Here is a 21,664-nt window from a genome sequence, read left to right on the forward strand (position 1 = left end):
AAATTCATGAGCTGTGTAAACACTGTTTTGTATATGGCCTTCAGGCCATGTTTTGTACAAAGTTTGGCTCATACCTGTGAAAGCATACTCTAATTCTCTCTATACCTACTAATCTTCTCTTTCTAAAAACTCTGATAAAGATATACTTCTATGGAGTTCCCTGATGGCTCAGTGGGTTAAGAATCTGGTATTGTCACTGCAGTGGCTTGGGTCACTGCTGTGATACAGGTTCAGTCCCCGGCCCAGGAACTTCTACATGCTGCAGGTGTGGCCAAAAAAAAAAAAAAAAAGAGAGAGAGAGAGATAATTCTCTGATTTGAGAGTCATCTAAGAACAATCTTGCTAGCATAAGAACATGAATCTATCATGCTTATTTTGATCCTCTCTGAAAATACACACTATCTGATACCTTCTCTTGCTAAATTTCGACTGGTTTGTCCCTGTCTAATAAAATACTGAGTCTTTAAACTATGGTGACTTCAGCAATACATACAGATTCAAAATTGCAAAGTATGCCTTGGGAGAAGGCTTGCAGCTTTTCCCTCTGATGCCAAACTAAGGTATTCTTAGATGACTGTAGAAAGGCAGGGAGGGGAGCCAGGAGGAGACAGTCTATCATTTGAGCCTCTACTTTATGATCAATTAAGTGATGGAAATAAATCAACTGCATTTCAGATCCAAACTGATAAGGAACCAGCTATGAAAAGTCAGCAGATTTCTTTCTCATTGATTACGTGGCATACTCAGAGTGCTGTGAATTATCTCTGTTGGTTTCTGAACTCCAGGATCTGAGACCTGCAGCTGATAATATTTTCAAGCCTCTTTTACCCTAGTGATATTTAAAAATTTTCTATCAAATTTTAAATGTAGAATTTGTTTTAGTTGTACACTTTAAAATGTATCAAAATACTATAATGGTTCTCTTTTTAGAATCTTAGAAATTTAAAAATAGCATTTGCTAATAATTCTATAAATGCAACCAATGGCTATTATTATTTTTAGTTAATTTTTTACCTTCTTTAGAAATAAGATTTTACAAAATGTACTCATAGATTATATTCAGTATTGTAACTTGGATGTTTTTCCCTTAACATTAAATCCTAAAAAGTTTTCTTAATTCACAGTATAGTCTTAATGTTAAATACCAAGTTAATGTTTGTAGCAAATTCATTTTCCTTCAGGTGCTCATACTCTTAACCATTCTCTATTGTGGATATATCCACAGCTTCTAATTTTATAATGATCTTTGAAGCTATATTTATAATCCAGTCATTCATAGAAGCATCAAATATTTAAAATGAAAAAGGAAATTATGTAGAAGGAAATGGCACAAAGCCATGGAAATATGTAAAAAGTTCACTTAGATTTACTTGAAACTGTTATTCTGTCACATCAGTGGCTTGGGAAGGAGATAATCTCACTGTTTTATGTTTGTAGGTAAGGATTTGAGAGGTCAGAATGAAGTCCCACTTATTGGGACCTAGAACTGTCCCTATCAAAGCCTGAACCCATGCACACTGTGCTCTGGTAGAGGGAGTGAACTCCTCCCACCTTGCCAACATGGAGAACAGCAAGAAAGCTCGTTCCCCAGGCCTGAGGTGGGCAAACAAAGTCTAGAGGCAGAAGATCTGCTTCTGGACTGTTTCCATATGTTTATTTTATATCTTTTGGCCAAGTCACTCTTTCTCTCAGCTATTTCCATTTTATGTGAAAATAGAATCAGATCAGTTATCTGTCTAAGATATCTGTTTAAGATACTCGCCAACATTCTCTAATTCTGTGCTTTGTAAACATTCTATCTGCTCAACACTACTTGGAGTGGTCTGGAATTATGGGAAATTAATATGACTGACTGAGTAGAGGAAACAATTCTGATGGAGGCAAAAATTTCTCAGGTAGAGATAGAAGGCCTAATGCAACTTGCTTTAAAATGTTTTTATGTCTTTTTTGGCATTTTATGTTTACTGTTGAGACAGCTTATCTTTCTGAATTGCAAATCTGGCTCTGAATAGAGATGCTTTCAATTCCTTTAAACTCAAATGGTGGGTCACGGTGACTCCTTTTCTGTTGGTTCCATTTTATCCTGCTGAGAAGGCAATCCTTGACCATCTATAAACTACTATTTACAGTAGTGATGACAGTGAGGGGAGTTGATGTTTGAAGCAGGCACCTTGATAGCTAAGGTCTTAGAAGCTTGAGTTGTTAGAGTTCATAGACCAGCTATTATATGGATGGCAAATATTGTAGCCAGGTGTCCAGTTAAGTCCTTGTTTCCAAAAGAAACTTCTCTCATGATGTGAAAATGTGCAGGTCTGTGTTTCTTAACCTTCTCACATACCATGTCTCTCTTGATTAACCTCAGAGTCAATCATTCTTTCCTCCTCTACTTTCATGTGTACACATACATATGTGAGAAATGCTTCTAGCTAGCTTGTTAACCCTTGGCACAAATGGAAAAAATATTGCATTTATTCATGTCAGGGCAACTTGGTCATAGTCTCAAATCAGCTGCTTACTAGCTCTGTGACCTTGGATAATTTATCAAACTCCTGTTTTCTTTTCTATAAAATGAGGGCTTTTTGGCTAGATAAACTTATACCTTCAGAAGACTGAGGCCTAAGACATAAAAAAGTGCAGGCCTGACACATTGATAAAGCAGAACATACTGCGCCTCTGGAATTTCCTGTTTCTGTACACCTCAACTTTCACTGTCCTTCCCTTCATTCCCCATCCTGTATCTGGCACCCAGTACGCTTCTGCTGCCTCCTGCTAACCGGCTCCTTGAAGCAATAGGTTAGTATTTTTGTGCCAATTTCTTCAGCCATCTCTCCCACTTAGTGTGTTCATATGCTAGTTGTCCTTCAGCACTCAGGTTAAATGCCTTCTCTATGAAGCCATATTTGATCATTTCATCTACATTAATCTCTCTTATCTACTAACTTACATAATAATATCCTTTAAAAAATTCATGGTCTTTATTCATGCTTTGTAGATACAAATAGTATTTCTTTTACTGGATTATTGTCCTTCTGAGGGCAGAATTGTATCCCAATTCCTGGTTTATCTGTTGAATGAATGAACAAGTGAATGAGGAAGGCAGTGAATGAATGAGTGAATTAGTTCATCACTGTGTTCCCACTTGGTACTATAGTATTCAGTTAGTGGACCCTCCTTAAGTGTTGATAAATGAATAATTGCACTTTTCCCATCACTCCCTTAGGTCCTCTCTAGATAACTAGCTTATTAATTTCTGATTAATGAAGAAGTTATTAATAGCTGATAACCCAGTATGTTCCTGCTCAGAAAGGAATTTGTGTTCTAATAGCAGATTTAAAGGTGTGACTTATTAATGGTGTCCATGTCAGAATAATGGACTAGAAGAGGTTTATGGAATGTGTGGGTGCATGTATTCAGATAGGAGGTGGTTCCACCTACTATGCAGGTGCCTGCTTCTCAGCCTCTGTAGAAAGCTGGTCTGACTTACTTGTATTAACTTTTAATTTATTATTAATAAATTCTCCACAGAACACTTAATAATTGTGGCAGAGCTGACAGCCAGATGCTGTTTTGTTCCCTCAGAAATATTCTTTCCATTCAGCTACAGCATTTTCACTTTTTCCCTCTTGGCTATGAGTCTGTAAGCTATACTAAAGGAGGAGAACTGTCTGAGGTTGTCCCAAAGAATGAAGATCTGGTCCTTAAAACTTCTTCATGAAGTGGATATCAACGTAAATCAGCCATACGTATATACATATCTACTCTTTTTCAGATTCTTTTCCCATCTAGTATTACAGAATATTGAGCAGAATATGTGTGCTATGCAGTAGGTCCTCGTTATTTATTCTGTATGTAGTAGTGCTTATGTGTCAATCCTGAACTCCCAATTTATTCCTTCCCCCCATGTTTCCCCCTTGGTAATATAAGTTTGACTTTGAGATCTGTTCATCTACTTCTTAATGAGCTTATTTCTGCAAATAAGCTCATTTTTATCATTTTAAAAATTAGATTCCTTATATAAGTGATATCATATATTATTTGTCTTTGACTTAGCTCACTTAAGTATCATAATTTCCAGGTCAATTCATGTTGCTGCTCTTGGCATTATTTCCTTCTTTTTTATGGCTGAGTAATAATTCATTATGTAAATGTACCTCATCTTCTTTGTTCATTCCTCTGTTGATGGACATTCAAGTTGATACCATGTCCTGGCTATTGTGAATAGTACTGCAATAAATATTGGAGTGCAGTTAAAAATTAGGGGTTTTCTCTGTATATATGCCCTGGAGTAGGATTTCTAGATCATCTGATAACATTATTTTTAGCTTTTTAAGGAATTTCCATACTTTTCTCCATAGTGGTTGTATCAGTTTACATTCCCACCAACAGTGTAGTAGAGTTCCCTTTTCTCTACACCCTCTCCAGCATTTATTATTTGCAGTCTTTTGATGATGGCCATTCGGATAGGTGTGAGGTGATACCTTATTATAGTTTTGCTTTACATTTCTCTAATAATTAGTGATGTTGAACATCTTTTTGTGTGCTTTTTGGCCAACTGTCTTCTTTGGAGAAATGTCTGGAGCTTCTGCCCATATTTTGGTTGGGTTGTTGTTGTTGTTGTTGTTGTTTTCGATAGAGAGCTGCATGTGCTGTTTATCTATTTTGGAGATTAATCCCTTGGTCACTTCATTTGTGAATATTTTCTCCCAATCTGGGAGTTGTTTTTTGTTTTGTTTATGGTTTTCTTTGCTATGAAAAACTTTTAAATTTAACTAGGTCCTTTTATTTATTTTTGTTTCTATTTTCATCACTCTTGGAGGTGGATCAAACAAGATATTGCTGTGATTTAAGGCAAAGAATGTTCTGCCTGTGTTTGTCTCTAAGAATTTAATAGTATCCAGGCTTACTTTTAGATCTTTATAATTTATTTTGAGTTTACTTTTGTGTATAATGTTAGAGAATTTTCTAATTTTATTTTATTACATTCAATTGTCTGGTTTTTCCAGCACCACTTACTGAAGAGACTATCTTTTCTCCATTGTATATGCTTACCTCCTTTGTCATACATTAGTTAGGTGTGTGGGTTTATCTCTGGACTTTCTATCCTCTTCCCTTGATCTGTATTTCTGTTTTTGTACCTATACCATATTTTTTGATGACTGTAGCTTTGTAATATAGTCTGAAGTCAGAGAGCCTGATTCCTCTAGCTCGGTTTTCCTTTCTTAAAATTGCTCTGACTAAACATGGTCTTTTTTGTTTCCATACAAATTAAAAATTTTTTGTTCTAGTTCTGTGAAAAATGCCATTGGTATTTTGACAGGGATTCCGTCAGATATGTAGATTGCCTTGGGTAGTATGCAATCAATTGACAATATTGATTCTTCCAATCCAAGAACATGGTATTACCTTCCCCAATGGTCTAGTGGTTAGGATTCAGCACCACCACCTGCCTCTGCAAGAACATGGTATATCTTTTCTCCTTTTGTGTTATCTTTGATTTCTTTCAACAGCATCTTATAGTTTTCTGAGTATTGTTCTTTTGTCTCCTTAAGTAGGTTTATTCCTAAGTATAAACCTTATAGTTTTCTGAGTATTGTTCTTTTGTCTCCTTAAGTAGGTTTATTCCTAAGTATTTTATTCTTTTTGTTGTGATAGTAAATGGGATTGTTTCCTTATTTTCTCTTTCTGATCTTTAATTGTGTAGGAATGCAAGAGATTTCTATGTAATAATTTTATATCCTGCAATCTTACCAGATTGATTGATGAGCTCTAGTAGTTTTCTGGTAGCATTTTTAGGATTTTCTATATATGGTATCAGGACACCTACAAACGTTTTACTTCTTTTCCAATTTTGATTGCTTTTATATCTTTTCTCTGATTGCCATCCATAGAACTTCCAAAACTATGTTGAATAAGAGTGGAATCCTTGTCTTGTTCCTGATCTTAGAGGAAATGTTTTCAGTTTTTCACCATTGAGAATGATGTTAGCTATGGGTTTGTCATACCTTTATATATTGAGATAGGTTCCCTCTATTCTCACTTTCTTGGGAGTTTTTATCATAAATGAATGTTGGGTTTGGTCAAAAGCTTTTCTGCATCTATTGAGATGATCATATGTTTTTTATTCTTCAATTAGTTAATGTGGTATATCACACTGGTTGATTTGCAGATATTGAAAAATCCTTGCAGTGGCAGGGTAAATCCCACTAGATCATGGTGTATGATCCTTTTCATATATTGTTGGATTAGGTTTGCTAATATTCTGTTGAGGATTTTTATATTTATGTTCATCAGTGATATTAAAAAAAATTTTTGTGTGGTATTTTTGTCTTGTTTTGGTATCAGGGTTGTGGTGGCCTCATATAATAAATTGGAGGTGTTTCTTCCTATGATAGAATTTGCCTGTGACTCCGTCTGGTCCTGGACTTTTGTTTTTTGGAATTTTTTAAATCACAGTTTCAATTTCAGTACTTGTGATTGGTCTATTCATATTTTCTATTTCTTCCTGGTTCAGTCTTGGAAGGTTGTACCTTTGTAAGAATTTGTACATTTCTTCTAAGTTGTCCATTTTATTGGCACATAGTTGCTTGTGGTAATCTCTTATGATCCTCTGTATTTCTGTGGTAGTATAGAAACTTCTTTTTCATGTCTAATTTTATTCATTTGAAGCCTTTTCCTTTTTTTTTCTAAATGAGTTTGTCTAAAGGTTTGTGAATTTTGTTTATCTTTTCAAAGAACTAGCTATTAGTTTATTGATATTTTCTATGTCTCTATTTCCTTGATTTCTGTTTGGATCTTTTTTTTTAATAAGCCAGGATAACTTTAATTTCCTTTTATTTATTTTTTAATTTTGAAATTAATTTAGACTTGCAGAAAAGTTACAAAAACACTGCAGAAAGTTCACATATACTCTTCTCCTATTTCTTTAAAGTGTACTATGCATAACCATAGTATAATTATTAAACAAGTTAATTAACATTGAACAATACTGTTAACTAAGCCACAGTCCTTGTTGAACCTTCACTAGTTTTACCCCTAATGCTCCTTTTCATTTGAGGATTTAATCCAGGATACCATATTGCATTTAAGTGCTGTAACTCCTTAATTTCATCCAAACTGAGTAATAGTGAGTTATTTTGAAGAATGTTCTTCAGTTTGGTTTGTATGATGCTTTCTCATGATTAGATGGGTATTATGAATTTTGGCAAAAATATCATTAATGTGGTATTGTATGTTTTTTGAATTTTAGTCTGTCAACTTACAAGAATTTTTTTTATTCAAGTATAGTTGATTTACAATGTTCCTTCAGTTTTTGCTGTACAGTGAAGGGACCCAGCCCCCCCACACACACATAATTTTTTTTTCATACTGTCTTCTGTCACGTTCTAAACCAAGAGACTGTACACAGTTCCCTTTGCTGTACAGCAGGGCCCCATTACCCATCCATTCTAAATGTATTAGTTTGCAATTACCAACCCTAAACTCCCTGTCCATCCCTTTCTCTCCCCCTTCACCTCTGGCAAACACAAGTCTTCTCTCCATGTCCATGGTCTGTCTATGTTTTGTAAATGGGATCATTTGTGCCATATTTTAGATTCCACATATAAGTGCCATAAAATGGTATTTATGTTTCTCTTTCTAACTTACTTCACTTAGTATGAGAATCTCTAGATCCATCCATGTTGCTGCAAATGATATTATTTTGTTATTTTTATGGCTAAGTAGTATTCCATTGTATATATGTACCACATCTTCTTAATTCATTCATCTGTTGATGAACATTTGGGTTGTTTCCATGTCTTGACTATTGTGAACAATGCTGCAGTGAACATAGGGGTGCATGTATCTTTTAACTACATCATATCTGGAGGTCTATGATGTTGACATATTTCCTTACTGGTGAGTAGGATATTTGCAATGTATACATTATTGGTAGTGCCTTTTAAAAAATAAACATTTGGTTTTATTTAAAAAACCTTAAGGCTTCTTCTGCTCTGATTTTTTATGATTTCTTTCCTTCTACTAACTTTGAGTTTTGTTTGTTCTTCTTTCTCTAGTTGCTTTAGGTGTAAAGTTGGGTTGTTTATTTGAGGTTTTTCTTGTTTGCTGAGGTTAGATTTATTGTTCCTTCTTAGAACAGCTTTTGCTACATCCCATAGGTTTTCGATCATTTTGGTTTTGTTGTCATTTCTCTCTAGGTATTTGTTTTATTTCTTCAGTAATCCATTGGTCGTTTACTAAAGTATTGTTTAGCCTCCATGTGTTTGTGGTTTTTTACAGTTTTTTTATTATAATTGGTTTCTAATCTCATGGCATTGTGGTGAGAAAAGATGCTTGATATGATTTCAATTTTCTTAAATTTACTGAGGCTTGATTTGTGGCTGCAGATGTGATTTATCCTGGAGTATTATCCATGTGCACTTGGGAATAAAGTGTTCCTGCTGCTTTTGGATGGAATGTTCTAAAAATATCAATTAATCCATGTGATAAAATGTGTCATTTAAGGCCTGTTTACTGTTGATTTGTTCTTTTATAGCTGTTAGCACTTTCCTTATTATTGAGGTGCCCCTATTTTTGGGTGCATATATGTTTACAATTGTTATATTTTCTTCTTGGACTGACCTCTTGATCATTATGTAGAATCATTCTTTGTCTCTTGTAAAATTTTTTTATTTTAAAGTCTATTTTGTCTGATATGATTTTGCTACTCCAGCTTTCATTTTATTACTATTTGCATGGAACTTTTTCCATACCTTCACTTTCGGTCTGTATGTATCACTACATCTAAAGTGGGCCTCTTGGAGACAGCATATATATGAGTCTTATTTTTGTATCTGTTCAGCCAGTGTGTGTCTTTTGGTGGGAGCATTTAGTCCACTTACATTTAAGGTAATTATTGCTACATATGTTCTTATGGGCATTTTCTTAGTTCTTTTCAATTTGCTTTTGCAGGTGTTTTTTTCTTCCCTTCCTTTTTTTTCTCTCCTCTTGTGGTTTTATGACTGTTTAGATTGCTTTTTCTTTTTTATGTATCTATTGTATTTTTTTTTGGTTTATAGTTCACATGAGGGTTTTGATATGCATTTCTCATGTCCTGCATTTGTACTTGCTTCTCACAGTTGCTGGTTTTGATATCATCTTTGAGTGTGGATGATGTCCTACTCTTACTGTATGCGTCCCTTTACCAGTGAACTTTCCCATTTGTGATTTTCTTATTTCTAGTTGTGATCTTTTTTTTCCTTTAGCATTTGTTATAAAGCTGGTTTGATTGTGCTGAATTCTCTTAGTTATTGTTTGTATGTAAAATTTTTGATTTCTTCATCAAATCTGAACAAGAGCCTTGCTGGGTAGAGTATTCTTGGTTGAAAGTTTTTCCTTTTTATCCCTTAAGATATCCTACCATTGCCTTCTGGCCTGCAGAATTTCAGCTGAAAAATCAGCTGATAACTAAAGGGGTATTCCCTGGTGTGTTATTTGTTGCTTTTCCCTTGTCACTTTTAATATTTTTTTGTCTTTAATTTTTATCAATTTGATTAATAAATGTCTCAGCATGTTCCTCTTTGAGTTTATCCTTTATGAGACTCTCTACACTTCCTGGACTTGAGCAAGTGTTTCCTTTCCCATGTTAGGAAAGTTTTTGGCTATAATCTCTTCAAATATTTTCTTTGGCCCTTTTTCTCACTCTTCTCCTCTGGGACCCCTATAGCTATTCTCATTTCTTTTCGTTCTTTTTTCTGTATCCTTTTCTGTGGCAGTGATTTACACCAGTTTATCTTCTAATTTACTTATTCATCTGTCTCAGTTTTTCTATTGATTCCTTCTAGAGTATTTTTTATTTCAGTTATTGTATTGTTCATCTTTGTTCAGTCTTCTAGCTCATTGTTAAACATTTCTTTTAACTTCTTGCTCTCTGTCTCCATTATTTTTCCCAGATCTTGAATCATCCTTACTGTCATTACTCTGCATTCTTTTTCACGTAGATTGGCTATCTCTTCTTCATCTTGTTATTTTTGTGGGTTTTCTTCTTGTTCCCAGTGCACATGGATCTTGTGTGCACCCTCCAAAAATGGAGTCTCTGTTTCCCCCATTCCTATGGAGCTCCTGCATTCAACCCCCACTGGGGATTCAATACCAAATGTTCTTGAGGTTATGCCTCCCAATGCCAGACTCTCAGGCTTTCTCAGAGGGCTCTTTTTATGGGGAAATGTTTCTGTGTAGCCTGCATGGATATAGTATTTTTTGGTTCAAGGGCTGTTTTTAGTACAGATGCCTGCTACCACTTTTTTCAATGTGTGCTGCCCATTATTCCCTTGATAGAAGCTGTGAGTGAGGCTATGGTGACCAGAGTCTGCACTCAATATTGAGCAGGACCTCCTCTTTGCTCTGTGGTTGTCATTGCTCTGGCTGGGGCAGGGTCTGCTCTCTCATTGTTGGAGTAGAAGCCCCCAGATCTATTTTCAAGCTGTTACTGATCTTCAGTGTGAGGTAGGCAGGATTAGAGTACTCCCACTGAGAGAGGAGCCACTCAGAATTCCTTTGCTGGGGCTATTCCCCTGTGAGTGTGCTCTGTTGTGCCACCTTTTACCCATTGTGCAGGTACACAAAGTACACTGTTTTCGACACTTCCCTTGGCCCTATTCAACTATAGGAATACTAATAATCAGCTGTGGTGTCTCTCAGGCATTGTTTTCACAAGGCCACCCGCACAGACCCACTAAAGTCATTTCCCAGGACTGCAATAGTCATGAACCTGGACCCATTGTGGGAGCTAAGGCAGTTCAGACTATGGCCTGGTCTAACCCCCATGTGTGCCCAAAAAGCCCACAGCTGCTAAAGCCACACTCATCTGCAAGAGCACTTGTTTTCTGTTTGGGTATTCTACGAGTACTGAGTTTACAAAGCTGGCAGCAGAGGTTTAAATTGGTAGTTTACATAGCCACAAGTAAGGATTTCAGCTTTTTTACCTTAATTGCACAGCCCCTGGTGCTCTTCTGTGGTTTCAGGCCCACCCCTCTGTGTGAGATACCCATCAGCATTTGCTCCTGAGGTAGCCAGATCAAACTGACCTGCCTAGGCAGGAGGGAGCATGGGTGGAGGCTAGGGCACATGGGCCCACCATAGTATGGGGAACCTGGAGTGATGGCCGGGGCATACAGGCCATTTGGACAGAGTGTGGCTGGATGGTAGTTGGAGAATGTGGGTTTGTAACTCATTATAGCTTTGATTTGCATTTGTCTAATAATTAGCATTGTTGACTGTTTGTATTTCTCCTTTGGAGAAGTATCTGTTTAGGTCTTCTGCCCATTTTTCAATTGGGCTGTTTTCTTGTTGTTGAGTTGTACACGCTGTGTGTATATTTTAGAAATCAAGCCCTTGTCAGTCATGTCATTTGTAAATATCTTCTCCCATTCTGTAGGTTGTCTTTTGTTTTCTTTATGGTTTCCTTTGCTATACAAAAGCTTGTAATTTTCATTAGGTCCTACTTGTTTATTTTTGGTTTTATGTCTATTTCCTTGGAGACTAACTTAAGAAAAAATTGGTGTGATTTATGTTGGAGAATGTTTTGCCTGTGATCTATTCTATGATTTTTATGGTGTCATGTCTTATGTTCAAGTCTTTAGGCCATTTTGAGGTTTTTTGTGCATAGTGTGAGAAGAGTGTGTTCTAACTTCATTAATTTACATGTGGCTATTCAGCTTTACCAACATTGTTTGCTAAAGAGATTGTCTTTTTCCCAGTATATGTTCTTGCCTCCTTTGTTGAAGATTAATTGACTGTAGGTATGTAGGTTTACCTCTGGCCTTCTATTCTGTTCCATTGATCTATATGTCTGTTTTTTTGTCCCCATACCCTGCTTCCTTGACTACTGTAACTTTGTAGTATTTTCTGATGTCTTGGAGGGTTATGCCTCATGCTTTGTTCTTTTTCTCCAGGATTTCTTTGACTATTCTGGGTGTTCTATGGTATGAATTTTAGGATTATTTGTTCCAGTTTTGTGGGAAATGTCATGGGTAAATTGATAGGGATTGGATTAAATCTGTAAATTCCTTTGGGTAGTATGGCCAATTTTTTTTTTCCATTTTTGGCCGTATCTGCAGCATTTGGAAGTTCCCAGGCCAGAGATCAAATCTGAGCCACAGTTGTGACCTACACCACAGCTTCAGTAATGGTGGATCCTTAACTTACTGTGCCAGGCTGGGGATCAAACCCATGGCACCTCAGGGACAATGTTAGATCCTTAACCCACTGTGCCACAGTAGGAACTCTGGTATGGCCATTTTAAGAATATTAATTCTTCCAATCCAAGAGCATAGGATATCTTTCCATTTATTTAAATCATTTTCAGTGTCCTTTATTAATGTTTTATAGTTCTCAGTGTATAAGTCTTTTAACTTTTTGGTGAGGTTTGCTCCTAAGTGTTTTATTTTGGGGGGTATGATTTTATAAAGTGTTGCTTTTTTTTTTTTTACTTTCTCTGATATTTCACTGTTAATGTTAAGAAATGCTGGAGTTCCCATCGTGGCTCAGTGGTTAACGAATCTGACTAGGAACCATGAGGTGGCGGATTCAATCCCTGCCCTTGCTCAGTGGGTTAATGATCCGGCGTTGCCGTGAGCTGTGGTGTAGGTCACAGACGCGGCTCGGATCCCGTTGCTGTGGCTCTGGTGTAGGCTGGCAGCTACAGCTCCGATTAGACACCTAGCCTGGGAACCTCCATATGCCACGGAAGTGTCCCAGAAATAGCAAAAAGACAAAAAAAAAAAAAAAGAAAGAAAAGAAATGCAACCAATTTCTGTATGTTAATCTTGTATCCTGGTACCTTGCTCAATTCATTTATCAGTTCTAGTAGTTTTGTGTGGAGTCTTTAGGGTTTTTTATATGTAGTATCAGGTCATCTGTATATAATGACAGTTTTATCTCTTCCCTTCCAATTTGGATACCTTTTATTTCTTTTCCTTCTCTATTTCAGTGGCTAGGACTTCCAATACTATGTTGAATAGAAGAGGTGAGAGTGGGCCTCCTTGCCTTGTTCTAGATTTTAACAAGAAGTTTTTCAGCTTTCTGTTGTTGAATTTTATATTGGCTGTGGGTTTGTCATATATTGCTTTTATTATGTTGACATGTGTTCCCTCTATACCCATTTTGGTGAGAGTCCTTATCAGGAAAGGATGTTGAATTTTATCAAATGCTCTTTCTTGATCTATTGAGATGATCATGTGGTTTTTGTCTTTTGTTTATGTGGTGTATCACATTGATTGATTTGTGTATATTGAACCATCCTTGTGAACTTGGGATGAATCCCACTTGGTTATGCACACTACAGTTTCTTAATCCATTCATGCACTGATGGACACTTAGGTTTGTTCCATATTTTGGCTGTTGTAAATCTGTGATGAATGTGGGGGTACATGTATCTTTTCAAATTAGTGTTTTTATTTTCTTTGGATAAATACCCAGAAGTGGAATTACTAGAGCGTATGGTAGTTCTATTTTTAATGATTTGAGGAACCTACATACTGTTTTCCAAGTTGGCTATACCAGTTTATATTAACACCAGCAATACATGAAGGTTCCTTTTTTTCTCCTTACCTTGCCAACCCTTTTTAAAAATTTTTTTGATGATAGCCGTTTTAAGGGGTATAATGTGATAGCTCATTGTGGTTTTAATTTTTATTTCTCTAATGATTAATGATGTTGAGAATCTTTTCATGTACCCGTTGGCCATCTGTATGTCTTTGGAAAAATGTCTATTTAGCTCTTAGGCACATTTTTAATATTGGGTTGTTTCTGGGGTTTTGTTTTGTTTTGCTATTGAAGTATAGGAGTTCTTTATGTATTTTGGATATTAGCCCCATATCAGATACATTATTTGTAAATATTTCCTCCCATTCTGTAGGTTCTGTTTTCATTTCTTGGTGATTTCCTTTGCTGTGCAGAAGCATTTTAGTTTGATGTATTCCCACTTGTTTTATTTTTGCTTTTGTTCTTTTGCTTTTGATATAGATCCAGAAAAATTACTGCCAAGACCTAAGTCAAGGAGCTTACCACTTTTCTTTTGGAAGTTTTATGGTGTTAGATCTTATGTTCAAGTATTTAATCCAGTTTGATTTTTACATATGGTATAAGATATTTGTCCAGTTTCATTCTTTTTCATGTAGTTGTCTAGTTTTCTAGCAGCTTTTTTTCAATAGATTGTCCTTTCCTCATTATATATTCTTGGCTCGTTTGTCATAAATTAATTTACCATATATGTGTGGGTTTATTTGGGGCTCTCTATTCCATTCCATTCATCTTTGTGTCTTTTGTTATGAAAGTGTCATACTGTTTTAATTTCTATAACTTTGTAACATAGTTTGTTGTCAGATAATGCGATAATTCCAGCTTTCTTCTTTTTTTAAAAAAATTAATTGGAATGTAGGTGATTTAATGTGAACTTTGTTCTTTTTGAATTTATTTTTTAAGTTAAAGTATAGTTGACAGTGTTGTGCCAATTTCTTCTGTACAGCAAATATATATATATATAGTACATATTTATTTATAATTGTTATATCTTCTTATATTGATCTCTTTATCATTACATACTGTCCTTTGTCTCTTGTTACAGTCTTTGTTTTAAAGTATATTTTTTCTGCTGTGAGTGTTGCTAGCTTAGGTTTCTTTTTGTTTCCATTTATATGGAATACCTTTTTTTAGTCCCCTCACTTTGAGTCTTTTAGATGTGACCTGTCTCTCCTGTAAGGAGCCTGTAGATGAATCTTGTTTTTTTAAACATTCAGCCACTCTGTCTTTTGATTGGAGAATTCAGTGTGTTTACATTTAAAGTAATTATTGTTAGGTATGTGGTTATTGTAATTCTGCTGTTTTGTGATTTGACTTTCTTTAATGGTATTTTTATTTTTATCTTTTGTATGTTTACTATAGGTTTTTGCTTTGTGTTTATCATGAAGCTTACATATAACCACTTATAATTATACATTCTATTTTAAGTTAACAGCTTAAGTGTGTTCCCACTTTAAACTCTACGTTTTTATTCACTGTCCCTCACACATTTTATGTTTTTGATGTCATAGTCTATATCTATTGTTTTATCCCATAGCTAATTATTATAATCAGTTATTTTTACTACTTTTGTCTTTTAACCTTTACACTAGTTTTATAAGTAATTAATCATTACCTTTACTATTTACTTTTCCACTGCAATTTATTCTTTCATATGTGTTCTTGTTACTAATTAACTCCCTTTCTTTTCAACTTAAGTCCTTTCAGTGTTTCTTGTAAAGTCAATTCAGTGGTGAAGAACTCTTTTAGTTTTCGCCTGTCTTGAAAAGTTTTTATCTCCTTCAATTTTGAATATGGACTTTGCTATGGGTAGAGTGTTCTTGTTTGGAAGTTTTTTTTTCTTTCAGCAATTTGAGTGTATTATTCCACTCCCTTCTGGCTTGCAAAGTTTGTACAGAAAAATCTGCTGATAGTTTTATGAGGGTTTCATAGTGTTTGAGGGTTTAGACATCTGGTAAAAGTCTATCATAACCAATTTTTAATGTCTTAGTGTTTTTTCTGTGGTAATTCCAAGATATATTTATTGTGGTTCTGTGCCATAAGTTTAAGCACAGAGGTGTTGATAATAACCCAGTCTGATTGCTTTTATCAAGCCTGTGAGTTGATTTTCAGTTGCAGTCTCTCTGCATGTTCATAACCTGCCACCTTTCAACTTATCATTTTTGAAAGAATTAGAAAGGATAAAATTAGAAAACATAATATGCTTTAATAGAGTCTGTTTTTTTTCACCTGTAAAGTGGTATGATAATATCTTCATCATAGGAGCTAAATGAACTAATAAATGAATGTGAAGTCACTTTGTGAATTTTGAACTACTTTATATTTTATTTTTATTATAATATGGAAATATCCTTTCATCTCCAGTTTTTGTCACATTGTCTTTCTGTTTATCTAGCAATCACATGTGCATGTAGGTGGCACTGAGAAGGTTGTTTTGAAATTACCTATTATATTATTAACATCTATTATATTTACTATTACCTATTTTATTGTTTTACTACTGTATGAATGTTAAACTTCTATGTAGAATTTATTTGTAGTTATACAGAGAGACAGACATGTGGTTTACTGTTACTTGTTTAGGACTAGATCTGTTAGTAAAGAAGATAAGCCTCATCATATCCATTACTCTGTAAAGATGCCATGCTTAACTCACCCATGACTTTATAAAGAGCTATCTGTGGAATTCCCAATATAGGAATATTTGCTTTAGATTTTTTACCTCAACCTTCTGATTTCAGTTCCATTCTGAGAAAGGCCAAGTGAATCGAGGACAGAGAAGGGCTGCTTTGTGAGGATGCATTTTAAAAATGAGAATTTTAGCCTAGATAGATGCTTCCCAACGGGGATATATGATTTAATCAAGAAAATGGTTAAGGGTTAATATTTGTTAAATACCCTCCCCAAAGGCTACCCTTTAAAACTTTAAATATGCATTAGATTTAGATTCCCCTATCGACTCCATCAAATGTGAAACCTGGAAGTAATTTTTTTCTAATACTTTTGTGATTTTATCAGTAATATGTCAATTGTAGAACATCTAGAAAATACAGTTGAGCACAGTAAAGAAAATAAAAAACCTATAACCCCACTTCATAGAGACCATTGTTATTAATCACAACCATAATCACTTTGAATACCATACAGGCTTTGTTGTGTTTGTGTGTTTACACCTATATCTAGATGTCTATATCTATATATATCTATATATCTATATAGATATACCTATATCTATCTATCTATATAGATATACCTATATCTATCTATATATATATATATCTAGTTGTGTATATAACTTTAGATTTTCAAAATTGAAATCATAGTGTGTTTATTCCCTTAATTAAGCATATTTCCTCATTTTCACATGCATGTATGTGAAATATTCACTATTTAGATGAACCATAATTTGTCTGTGGACATTCCAAGTTACCTCCCAGGTTTTGTTCTTATACATAATGGAACAGTGAAAACAGTTTTGTATGTAAAAACTTCTGTGAAATTTTGTAATTATTTTATTATGGACAGTGCCTAACAGTGGAATAGCGGGGCCAATGGTACCTGTAGTTTTAAGGATTTTGAAACATACCACCAGATGTTGTCCAGAAGAATGCAGTGAGAGCCCCTATTGCCACCACTTTGCCATTGTCTCCCCAGCTTGCCAAGTATTGTTTACTTTATGCACTAACTGCAAATTATGTTCCTCTCACTATCCCAGTCTTAGTTAAAGCCTCATCATTTCTTCATAGGTTTACTTCAGTAGCCTACAGTCCTGACTCTCCAAAGCATTCTTCATGCTTCCATCATGATCTTTCTCAACCAGGATTCTTATCACCTCAGTGGCTTCTCTATAGTCAGTATGTGAACCTGCATATTCCAGCATGTATGCAGAGCTTGTGGGCATTCCCAACTTCCAGCCTCATCTATAGATACTTGCCCTCTTCTAGTCTTGCTTTCACTCCTCTTGAATTATGGTAGAAGCCTTCTAATATGAGAGATGATTTCATAATAAAAATATTGGGGGAGTTCCCGTCGTGGCTCAGAGGTTAACCAATCCAACTAGGAACCATGAGGTTGTGGGTTCGATCCCTGGCCTTGTTCAATGGGTTAAGGATCTGGCATTGCCGTGAGCTGTGGTGTAGGTCACAGATGTGGCTTGGACCCCACGTTGCTGTTGCTGTGCCTGTGGCGTAGGCTGGCGGCTGCAGCTCTGATTTGACCCCTAGCCTGGGAACCTCCATATGCCGTGGGAGCAGCCCAAGAAATGGCAAAAAGACAAAAACAAACAAACAAAAAAATAAAATAAATAAAAATATTGGTTAAAATAGGTAGCCATAAAAGTGATATATTAAAATTTTTTATTTTAACTTAAAACATATATTCAGGAGTTCCCGTCGTGGCGCAGTGGTTAACGAATCCGACTAGGAACCATGAGGTTGCGGGTTTGGTCCCTGCCCTTGCTCAGTGGGTTAACAATCCGGCGTTGCCGTGAGCTGTGGTGTAGGTTGCAGACGCGGCTCGGATCCCGCGTTGCTGTGGCTCTGGCGTAGGCCGGTGGCTACAGCTCCGATTCAACCCCTAGCCTGGGAACCTCCATATGCCGCGGGAGCGTCCCAAGAAATAGCAAAAAGACAAATATATATATATATATATATATATATATATATATATATTCCCATTTGTTCACTAATCTTTTAGTGTAGGGCCAAGGCCTTTCCCTTGAATGTGGGTCCAGTCATTAGAGTCCCTCATCAGTTTTGTTATGTAACCACACCCATGATATGTCACTTATGAGTTCTAGTTTGAATTTCTTTCAAGTAGAATGAATAAAAAGGCAGCATATTCTAGGTTGTTATGGTATATTTTCCAGTCTTATCCAGTGGCTATCTCACTCACTCATAGTTTGACAGTAATTTTTGGACAGCTAGTCTTTTTGAGTTTCCAAAAGATTCAACCTGGTTTTCTTAGAAACAATAACTCTTTTGGTTCATACTCATATTTCATTGGTTTGTATAATATTGAATTAAATTATATAATAATTAAATTAATTAGATTATAAGTCCAAACACAATTAGCATTCACATGTTGAGAACCAATATAAGTGACTCTTGGCAAGCATATCCCTCAGCTGGGGGAGGGATTATGTGCCCCGCCCTACTGGAGAGCAGCTGTCAGTATTCAGCTTGAGATCAGTGAACATGTCTTTCAGAGAGAATGGAGAGTGTTAATTCAGGAATTGGTTCAAGAGAGGTCAGTGAAAGTTTTCCACTGATAATTTTTCACTGTGTTTACAACCCCTTAAATAAGTTATATCCTTCCCTTTTAATATCTCTGGCCTGGATTTCCCATCGTGGCTCAGCAGAAGCGAATCTCAGTAGCATCTATGAGAAGGCAGATCAATCCCTGGCCTTGCTCAGTAGGTTAAGGATCCGGCATTGCCGTGAGCTGTGGTGTGGGTCGCAGATGCGGCTCGGATATTGCGTTGCTATGGCTCTGGCGCAGGCCAGCGGCTATAGCTCCAATTCAACCCCTAGCCTTGGAGCCCCCATATGCCACAGTTGTGGCCCTAAAAAGACCACACACACACACACACACACACACACACACACACACACACACACAAAAGCAAGAAAACTCTGGTCTGCTATTTGCTCTCAGATCCTTGCAAATTGAATTCTGGTATCCTGACTCTTCTAAGAGGCTTTTCATCACAGTCCCCCCCCCTTCCAGCCAGTTGTTCTTCCTATATGCTCACTTAGCACCGCATGCTTTCCCCAAGTGTCCCTATATTCAACTCTAAGACCAGGGGCAAGGTCATTTATCTCTGATTCCATAGTCTTGGCTTTTAGAAAGTATTGGATGCATTAACTTGAGTTTGTTTTTTTAGGATGGTGGTACATATGCTGAAAATATAAGTACATTTCTTATTTATTATGACACGTTTAGTTTCTGAAATTTGAATAAGACTTAAAATAAATGTGTTTCTTTATAACCTTAATAGGTATTATTGAATTGATAGCGTATCTTAAACATCAAAGAAATGAAAGTGAGTAAAGAAAAGTGAGATCACTTTAGGGACAGCTAAACTTAATGAGCACAGTCATCAAGTATAACAATATTCCTCCATAAACACCCCCTCTGTGCTATTGTAAGAATCTCTACTCTGGGCCTGAGTAAGCAGTAGAGTATTTCTTTTTGATCTCTTAAGTCCTGAGAGTGGCTCAAGGAGGCTCTGCAGCCTGTGGATAAGAACATGAACATGGTGGTCAGGGTGCCCGGATCAGGCCTCAGTCGTGTCTCTTACTCTGTGCCCCAGGACAAGTCACAGCCTCACTTTCTCCTCTATAAAACTGAGAAAGTCGTAACTTAAATGATCCATAAAAATCACTTAGAGCTGCTCGACGTACACAGTGCCGTTAAGATTAGTTAACAGTTGCTATTGCTGTTATTATTTTTTTTTATCTTGTTATGGCTGTACCTACAACATGTGGATGTTCCCAGGCGAGGGGTCAAATTGGAGCTGCAGCTGTAGGCCTATGCCACAGCCAAAGCAATGCCAGATCCAAGCCATGTCTATGACCAATGGCACCAGTTTGCGGCAATCCTGGATCTTTAACCTACTGAGCGAGGCCAGGGATCAAACCCACATCCTCACGGAGACAACATTGGGTCTTTAACCCACTGAGCCTCAATGGGAACTCCTGATATTATTGCGATAGCAAAGAATTCATAAAAGTGTTCCTATAAATAGTATAGTCACAGAAAGATTTATAAAAATGCTTTTATAAATAGCAGCATTCTTCTGCATACTCACTGCAAGGAATTCAGAGAGGAAGAGCAAGGTGGGTAGATATTTGAATCTAGAATCTACTGTTTACCAGCTGTAACATTCTGAACTATTTTCTTAATGTCTCTTAGTCTTGATTTTTCTACCTTTAAAATAGAGATAATGACAATGCAGGACTCAGGGGGTTATTAAATTATAGGATGCATGTAAAGTAAGCTTCCTGGAAGACAATAACTACTTGATAAAGGGTATCCATCTCTGGCAGTTATAATCAGTCATAGACTCAGTATGCAAAATAGAGCTTTATTTATAACTGAATTTTTTTCCTCACCTTTTGAGCCTCCATTTTTTTCATTGGCAGAAAATTTTCATGCCAACTTAGGGTAAATTCAGAGACTTCCAGATACTTCCTCTTAATTTCTAGTTTGAGTAAATACTCATTTGATTTGGGATTCTTTCCTTCTGTCTTCTACTTTACTTCTCCCTTAGGGTAAGTTCGTGGTGATTAGGTGTTATTCTGAGATCTGTGACACTTAGTTCAGACGTAGGATTTCCAGTGGTCTTTGGCTCTGCTGAGTGCACAATTGAAGGTTTTCATTCTGCCTTCTGGGCTCCAGATCCTGCTGATTCCTCTGGTTCTCTGAAGCCTGGTGTACTTTTGGAAAATTCTCGGTGTTCTCTAGCACGTCACAGGAGACCTCAGACTGTACGGCAGCCCTAATGCATGTCCATGCTCCCCCGTGCTGCCATGGCTCTTCCATCCCTCTGGATCCTGCTGGGTGTCTTATCTCCCCTAGAGTTTCTTTTGCTTCATCCCCTATCCACATGGGCTTGGCTTAGAGTACAGATGAGAAGAGAAAGTTTCTATTTCCTTCTCAGAAACCCACAACGGCATCAACTTTCTTATTCTTTGCATTAATTTTCTATTGCTGCCATAATAAATCACTGGAAATTTAGCAACTCAAAGCACCACACATTTGTTATCACACAGTTATGTAAGCCAGAAGTCCATGGTGACTCAAGGCTAAAATTAAGATTCACTTCAGGCTCACCAGGTTGTTGGCGGAATCTAGATTCTTGCCTTTGTATGACTAAGGTCCCCATTTCCTTAAGGACTGTCAGCCAGGGGTCTTTCTCAGATTTTAGAAGCCACCCACATTCTTTGGCTCCTGGCTGTCTTCTTCCATAATCAAAGCCAGAAATGGTGGGTCAAATTCTCCTCACATTTTGACTCTCTCCCTGCACTACTGTCTTATCTTTTCTGCCTTCCTTTTTCCACTCCTCTCTTTGACCCCTCTGCTTTTCAGGGTAAAAGTAATTACA

The 21,664-nt window shown here is 36.4% G+C and overlaps 1 protein-coding gene across 2 annotated transcripts in view; it reads left to right on the plus strand.

Moving 5' to 3' along the window:
* TMEM108 (transmembrane protein 108) overlaps positions 1–21,664 on the plus strand; it is a 356,853-nt gene that overhangs the window by 67,143 nt on the left and 268,046 nt on the right. The window lies entirely within an intron of this gene.

The sequence above is a fragment of the Phacochoerus africanus genome, chromosome 1, assembly GCF_016906955.1.
Source record: "Phacochoerus africanus isolate WHEZ1 chromosome 1, ROS_Pafr_v1, whole genome shotgun sequence".
Lineage (NCBI taxonomy): Eukaryota > Metazoa > Chordata > Mammalia > Artiodactyla > Suidae > Phacochoerus > Phacochoerus africanus.